Below are 8,866 nucleotides of genomic sequence, written 5' to 3'. Positions count from 1 at the left end.
GTCCTCCATACCCACAAACAAAATTTTCACCCCGTATTTCCTCCAGAGAAATAACCATACAAATTCCCATAGCGATAGGTCTAACCTAACTCCACAATTTTTATTTTAACTTTATAATGAAGAACACCATTATACAATGGAACTGTCGAGGACTTAAAGCAAACTACCATGATATTATTCTGCTTTTAAACGAACATAATCATGCAGTAATATGTCTTCAGGAAACTTTCTTGAAAGATACGGATAACATCAGACTTAAAAACTACTCCGTTTAACACCTACTCCCAAAATGTCGACAGGGTCTCAGGAGGAGTTTATGTAATTGTGAACAACAGAGCCCCTCCTAGCGTCATCCCTTTAAGCACAAAAATGCAAGCCATTGCTGTAAGCGGCACTCTACATCGAGTGACTACCTTTTGTTCTATTTACATACCACCAAAGTCTAACCTAGTACCAAACGAATTAGATAATCTTGTTCAACAACTTCCTGCGCCATTTGTTTTACTCGCTGATGACCTTGAGAGCAGTGATCACTTTCCAATCTCCCTTGAAAATATTAACTCTCCAATTGATGACGCAATTTCGCAATGGAATATTAAGAAGACCGACTGGGCTAAGTTTGAAACACTCTGTAAAACCTGGCTGAATAAGGATATAGTTTTCAACGTTAATGACCCTATTCAGCATTTTACGTCTATTTTAATCAAGATTGCAGAAGAATCCATTCCCAAGTCCTCAACGAATTGTAAAAGAACCCCAAGACATTGGTTCACTAACGAATGTAAGGAAGCCATTAGACAACGCCGAGACGCATTGAAAAAATTTAACAATCGTCCGATGCCCGAAATCTTAAATATATATGGTATTGTTCGGGCCAAAGCTCACCGCACAATCAAACAAAGTAAACAAGCATCATGCAAGAAATATGTTTCTTCTTTAAACTCTCGTTTCTCTTTTAAGAAATTTTGGGACGCTATACGCAAAATAAACGGAAAGAGAAAACACAATTCTCTCCGACATCTGACAATGAACAAAAACAATTTTATTTCAAAAGGTGACATAGCAAATATTCTTGCTGACAGTTTCTCTAAACATTCCTCATCATCTAATTATTCAGAAGCCTTCCGAAGATTAAAAACTCAAAAGGAAAAGTCACGTTCAAAATTCACATCCAGCAACTCGGAAACTTATAACCAACTGTTCTCACTATTGGAGTTTATGGAGGCTTTACATAAGGTCCATGATACATCCGCCGGGCCTGACGAAATACATTAGCAGTTTTTGAAACTCCTTCCAGAATCATCATTAACTACTCTTCTGAAAATCTGCAATGATTTATGGATTACTGGTAATGTATTTAAAATTTAGAAAACAGCAACAGTAATACCAGCTCCCAAACCAGGTAAAGATAGATCAGGCCCTGCCAACTATCGACATATTGCACTCACAAGCTGTGTATGCAAAACAATGGAACGAATTATCAATTCTCGGCTTGTATGGCACCTGGAAACTAACAATTTAAAGTGGTTTTCGATTTGGCCGGAGTACCAATGATCATCTGGTTAGACTGGAAACATTTATTCGCGGTGCGTTTATCAAAAAGGAACATTTAGTAGCGATTTTCTTTGATTTAGAAAAGGACTGTGACACGATATGGAAGTACGGGATACTAAATGACCTGCACGATCTGTGTCTAAAATGCCGTCTGCCCTCTTTCATGTCAAACTTTCAGACAGAGAATTCAAAGTGCGAGTGGGCTTTGCCCTCTCAGATCTGCACGAGCAAGAGATGGGTGTGCCCCAGGTCAGTATTTTATCTGTGACGCTTTTCAACATCAAAATCAATAGCATCACCAAGAGTTTGGCTCCTGGTGTGGATTGCTCGTTATACGTTGATGATTTTCTATTATGTTATCGATCAAGGCACATGCATATAATATAAATACAACTACAGCAAAATATAGACAAGATTCAAAATTGCGCCAGTACTTATGGATTCAAATTCTCAAAAATCAAAAACGGTATGTATGCATTTCTGTCAGTAAAGACATCACGATGAACCTAAACTCAAGCTGGACGGAACACCTTTTCCAGTTCTTGAGGAAACAAAGTTTTTAAATATTATCTTCGACAGAAAGCTGACTTTTATTCCACACCTAAAGAACTTGAAAGCTAAATGCTTAAAATCTCTAGATCTACTTAAAGTAGTAGCGCACACTGACTGGTGTGCTGATAGAAAGGTCGTCCTCAGTTTACATAGAATGTTTATTCGCTCCAGACTGGACTATGGTTGCGTTGTTTATGGTTCAGCCAGAAAGTCATATTTGAAAATGTTTGATCCAATTCATCATCAAGGAATACGACTCGCTCTGGGAACATTTAAGACATCCCCGTGTGAAAGCCTTCTAGCTGAAGCGAACGAACCACCGTTATCACATCGTAGAGAAATGCTTTCCGCACAGAATGCTCTCAAATTAAAATCAAACCCTCTGAATCCTGCTTTTTAAGCTTTTTTTCAACCCAAATACAAAACCTTATACGAAAATAAACCAAACGCCATACCTTCCTTTGGCATTAGAATATCATCCAGCCTTGATAGTACAAATATTGATCTTTCTAAACTTCAGAAAACGTCCATCTCTGAAACACCACCCGGCTACTTAAACAACCAATAGTACTTTATACGCTACACGATGGGAAAAAAATCAGAGACAATCCCTTCCATCTTCCACATCACTTATCATAAACTCCATACCGAATTTAAAAACTCCACAAGAATTTATACTGACGGATCAAGTGGTGAGGAAAAGGCTGCTGCAGCCTTCGTGTGTGGAAATCAAACAACACAAGTTCGCTTACCAAATGGCACATCAATTTTTCAGCCGAAATCAGAGCAATAGACCTTGCGCTGAAATATATCGAAAACAAACGTATATTAAACTGCATCATCTTCTCCGACTCCCAGTACTTCAGTCACTACACAATATAAAACTGGAGAACCCATTGTTGATCAATGTTCGCGTCATAAATACTAAGCTGAGTACCTCACACAATATCGTATACTGCTGGTTACTGTGCCATGTTGGTATTAAAGGTAACGAAAACGCCGGTCGCGCTGGTAAAATGGCCCTATCTCATGAACCATCTGATTTTAAAATCCCGTATACTGATTTGAAATCCAGTATCAAAGAGACTTTACGTCAGAAGTGGCAGGCATCATGAAATGATGTAGTGAATAATAAACTTCACGCCATCAAGCCACTCCTATGAGAATTAATTCCTTCATGCAGATTCGTGCGTAGGGAGGAGGTAGTCATTTCAAGCATTCTAATTGGCCATACTTATATAACCAACTCCCACATCCTAAAAGGTGAAGACCAACTAGAGTGCGTTTCTTGCAATGTACCATTCACGGTTAAGCACTTTATGATATAGTGTTTTGACCTGCAACCTACGCGCGATCATTATTACAATGTGCATGACATGAGGGAACTTTTTGATATAATAAACATCACTTGTATTATAGAGTTCCTGAAAGCGATGAACATTTACTCTAAACTCTAACTTTTGTGCTATCGCCTATAGCAGTTATATACAATATATATACCGTCCCTTTTTATTCGATACCTTTTCATCACTCTTCATTAACAAAGACCATTTACATCCACCGTTGATCGGGAAGCTTTATTTTTCACCGTTAAAATCCTATCGTTTTAATTTCAACTATATGGTTTTTATATCCTGGTCCATATGAGACTTTTTATAATTTTTACAAGATTATGCATATAACATTTTGTATGGCGCTAAATAGCCAAACAGTGCTGATGTGCCGCTAAAATACAATCAATCAGCCAATCAATCAATCAATCTACCTGCATGTGTCAAATCCAACAAAAGACTTTTTGAAGATGACTATAGTCTACTGGGAAATAAATGCCTCAAAGGACTGTGCGATCCTTCAGGAAGACCTGAACCAACTGGCCCTCTGGGAAAGGACTTGGGATATGTCGTTCCATCCAGAAAATGCAGCATCCTAAGATTTTACAGGAATAAATCACCAATCCTGTCCGAATATACTCTTATGGGTAACGATTTAGCCAATCAGCAGGCAACACAATATCTTGGGGTTGAATTATCAAGAGAAAAGCCTTGGAAAAGGCACATAGACAAGATAGTGAAAAAAGGGAACAGTAACCTTGATTTTCTGCGCCACAACCTCCAAATCAACAATGAAGAAGTAAAAAGTGCAGCATATTTCACTCTGGTTCGACAAGGTCTTGAGTATGGCTCGACTGTGTAGAACCCACACAATAAAGATCTAATAATTAAGATAGAGATGATTCAGAGGCGAGCTGCTAGATTCACCACAAATAAATATCATAAAACTAGCAGTGTCAGTGAAATGTTAAACCATCTCCATTGGGAATCACTCCAATCCAGGCGAAACAAGGCCCAGCTGACCATCTTGTACAAGACTGCGAACAACCTAGTGGACAAATACCCGACCCTGGCATATAGCCGAACTAGAGCAAACCACAGAAAAAGTTCCAATTAAAGTCAGCATCGAGAAATTGTTTCAAGTTCTGCTTCTTCGCAGGTACAATAGGGACTTGGAACAGATTACCATCAATGATTGCAGAAACTCCTGACTTGGTATCTCACAAGCAGGAACTTTCCAAAATCACATTCTAATAAACTAGTCAGCTACAAGTAAGAACTAGTGATTCTCAGGGCTATGCTGTTGAGGTTTTTTATCTCATCGCCGCTATGTTAGCCGGATTGGCATGAGTATGACGGGACGAAAACGTACACTGACACTCTTTTACTAATTTCTTCCTTTCCTATCATTATTCTTCTATTACTTCCGTTTGTACTTTATCTTTGACCACGCACCACACGTTGCTTAATAGTCAAGTGTGACTGCGTCAACGTATTTATAGATAAAGGTAGTGACTATGACTCAGCTTTTTCGTTTTCTTTCATTGATTTAGACCTATCTTTTATGCCTGATCTTCGTTTTTGTGCTTAAGTTTATGATTCATTTCTTCCTGTTTTTCTTCCCTTCTCTGTTTTACTATTGCAGCATGTGCCTTTACTGCCTGGTTAAAGACTTCAAAATTATTGATATCTTCATCAGATTTGATCTGCTTATTATTAGTAGCGACGCGATATCCACCTTTACCCTAATCGACATCTTTACAGTTTAAATATATTTGGGTTTTACATATTGATCTCTACCACCATATCCTAACGCAGCAATATACAATATTTGGTCTTTATTCCCGATAGCGGCAATACCTTTCTCAGAAAATTTTTCTATTATGTTCGTTCCAACCTTTGGTGCTGGTTGAAGAGAGGTTGCTGAGGTAGTTGAACTGGTGGTGGTGGTTGAAGCGGTTGATGGGGCGATGGAGCGGGTTGAAGATGACCAGAAATATCCACTGGTAATGTTTCAAGAACTTGGTTTCGTCTCAGTTGCTGTAAAAAAAAATGTGATGGTTGGTTCGACAATTGGTTTCAATAACTGTTCTGTATCTTCTGGAAATTCCACTTGAGCTTCCGGATCTTGTTTTAACTCCTGCTTGACAGAATCACGTCCTGGGAGGTATTTCTTAATTGCCTCTTGTCGTTGTGGAGCTTATTTGGCCGTATGAGATTCCCTAGTAAGTGCAGAGTCACTCGTGATTATCATTACAACAACATTTAATTATTCATCACCGGTCAGCGTATATACAAGATTTCAGTACGTATTTTAATGTACCGTATTTTGTAACCTTATAACAAGCGCTGGATCCCTGTGCGAGCAAATGCTTTCACTATATAATCGAGCGACTGATCAAACTCCAATTGCTAGCATGTTGGCCTCAACTGGTTGCTTTTGATGTTTTTCCAAATCACTGTTAGTGAAAGTTGGCATTGCGGTATTTCTTTACTTCTCTCTCTCTTCCTCTAACCATTTCGGGTCATCAACCTCTTGGTTACAGACTGTCCTATATTCCCATTGTGCCGTATAGTTATGGCGCTATTAATATAAAATATAACACCCAACCTAAAAACGAGTCAGTGTTTTTTTCCTGGATCACACTATATATATATATATATAGATAGATAGATAGATAGATAGATATACAGAGAGAGAGAGAGACAGACAGACAGAGCGTTTGATTAGGATTCTTGTTGAAAATAGAGTTAGAGACAATGGAAGGCAGAGATAATTTCTATGAAATTTGTCGGGGCCCCGGGTGGCCGAGTGGTCTAAAGCGCTGTCCGTTACGGATCACTGCCATCTCACCTCTGTCTGCGTGGGTTCGAGTCTCGGATTCAGCCAATGTGGGTATGTGAGAAAGCTTGCCAGTAGCTTCTCGTGGGTCAGTGGATCTTTCCGGGATTTTCCCGGGTTCTTCCTCCACCATTAATACTGGCCGCCATCTATAGCCTATCGTGTGCTGAAAAATGGCGTTAAACCCTACAACAACAGCAACAACAATGAAAATTTAACATGTTTTATTGATGCAGGAAATGTAGAATGCACGGTTAATATATCTCTTTAATTTTTTTACAATTTTATTGATATCTAAACTAAAAACTGGAATTTCACCATTGGTTTAGAGAGTGTAGAATTGATGATCTACGGTTTACACACACACACACACACACACACACACACACACATAAACAAGCTCTTCGGCAGGCGGAAAATACTTCCATACACAAAACAAAACACTTAACACCAAGCCTACGAGAAACTCTTGATTCATACATGTTAGATTCACTAGGAGTAATTTATGACAATAAAATGAAAAATTGTGCAAAATGAATGAACGGGCAGGTTCTTGTGTCTATCACATAGACATAACAAAATCATAATGTATTAATTGTAAGAGCTTGACAACGATAATGACAACAATAGCAACAATAGCGAAGTACTACTAAATCTCAATAGCTAAAATAATAATAATAATAATAATAATAATAATAATAATAATGATAATAATAATAATAAAATCAACAACAACAAAATAAAACAATCGAGTAATCGAGCTGATTTTGTTCCAGTGGAATTGAGTATCAAATTTACTTTCATCTCATTGTAACCTTTGCAAAAACTGCTGACGTATGTTATTGTTTTGAACTTATAGTAACATGGTCTCGTATGTAGGTGTCCTGTTATATAAAGAAAGCATTATCAGAGCTAGTAAGGATATGTTATAATAAATACGTCAGTGATCTGTAACTCGGTGTTTCGTCCAGTGCAGGTTTTCTTACATAGCATGGCCTCATATAATAAAAACCCATACTGTACAGTTCATTGTATAATAACCTCTAAATATATAAGTATGTACAATTAATCCTGCTTGCAAGAAACGAAATATAGTTTAATAGGAATTTATTTCTCCAGCACTATCGCAAGTTACCGCGTACACTGATTGGTAAAGTATCCATGAGTGACCGAGTGACCTATGACGTAATGTAGAGAAAAGATCATATACCGAATTCATGACGAAGTACCCCGTATCTGAAGTATCGTAATCTCATATTTATCATCAAACACAGACACATATACAAAAGAAAAACAATTTTGTCATAATCCGAAATTTGACTGCAGGCGAAACAAACCTGAAACTTTTTTTCCCAAAATGCACATGTTGAGTTAATTTTTCATTTTATGAAAGGTGTTTCCGATGTATATTTCCATATGGAATGTGGCCTTTCTCGGAATTTTATGCTATGAACTAAATGGCCTTCACAGTGAGAACACGATATGATGATACGGTGAATAATTGGATGAAGAGTAAACCCACCATAATGGATAAATAATGCAAAAACTGTAATCACGTATATGCTAGTTAATCCAAAATTATATAGTATAGTTTATTAGCCGAGAATCTTGAAGAAAATGATGGTTTGCCAACTGTTCGAAAACACAGGAATATTGGGAAAGAAGTGAACTTATATGGTTAAATTAGGTACCCGTATGCTCCGACGATGCTTAATGTGCGACGTCAACATTCTGTTGTAATGCCGTACTTTAAAGTCGATCCCATCTCTTTCGGCATTGTTGTTCCGCTCTACAGTTAGTACGTACTTCTGAAAGCGTGACGTGCATAAGCTGAAGATGTGTGCATTTCCAGCAAGCACAGTCATACCTCGGTGTTATTTGCATGGACTGTAACTGAAATTTATTTTAGTATGTGGTATTAAGGAAACAACACGCTGCTCCCCTGTGCTCGAGAATTGAACCAATCCAATCCAAAGTACACAAGTTTAGCAGATGTTATAAAAGGGAAAATGAAATTTTCCTGGATAGACAATACAAAATTCTGAAAGTTTGTACATCCATTATCCACTATAAAAATAGACAATGAAAACAGTTATCACTATTCCTCTGTATTCAGGAAATGAAGATAACCAAGCGCTGTTAGCAGTATTGTAAGAGATGCACATGTTAAATAAGGCTAAGCTGTACACCCTATAATCCAAAATAACATTCATCAATCATACGCTAAAATAAATGGAATTAATAAATGGAATTAATATCTGATATATGCAAGGTCTGTGCAAGGTCTGCTTTGAAATAACTTCATAACCAGCGAAGAGAACCTATGAAATTCTTTTTCCTAAGGAATCAAACCACTGTGCAAAGAACGAAAGCTGAAGAGCAGATCCTATGGGATTGCGGACCACGTGTATGATTTACTTACCTCGAAAATTAATGAGTTAGACAACGGGCTAAACTTCACACCTCCGAAACTCAAGATCTGACAACGGAAGTGCTCTCCTAAGTATATTTTTCTAACGATTTGATTTAGCAAAATTACAACCATAGACTTGTACTAAAGGAAGTCATGAAAATAAACAAAGTAAAG

This window comes from Sinohyriopsis cumingii, chromosome 14, assembly GCF_028554795.1.
Source record: "Sinohyriopsis cumingii isolate HCF-2022 chromosome 14, ASM2855479v2, whole genome shotgun sequence".
Taxonomy (NCBI): Eukaryota; Metazoa; Mollusca; class Bivalvia; order Unionida; family Unionidae; genus Sinohyriopsis; species Sinohyriopsis cumingii.
This window is presented reverse-complemented; position numbering follows the sequence as displayed.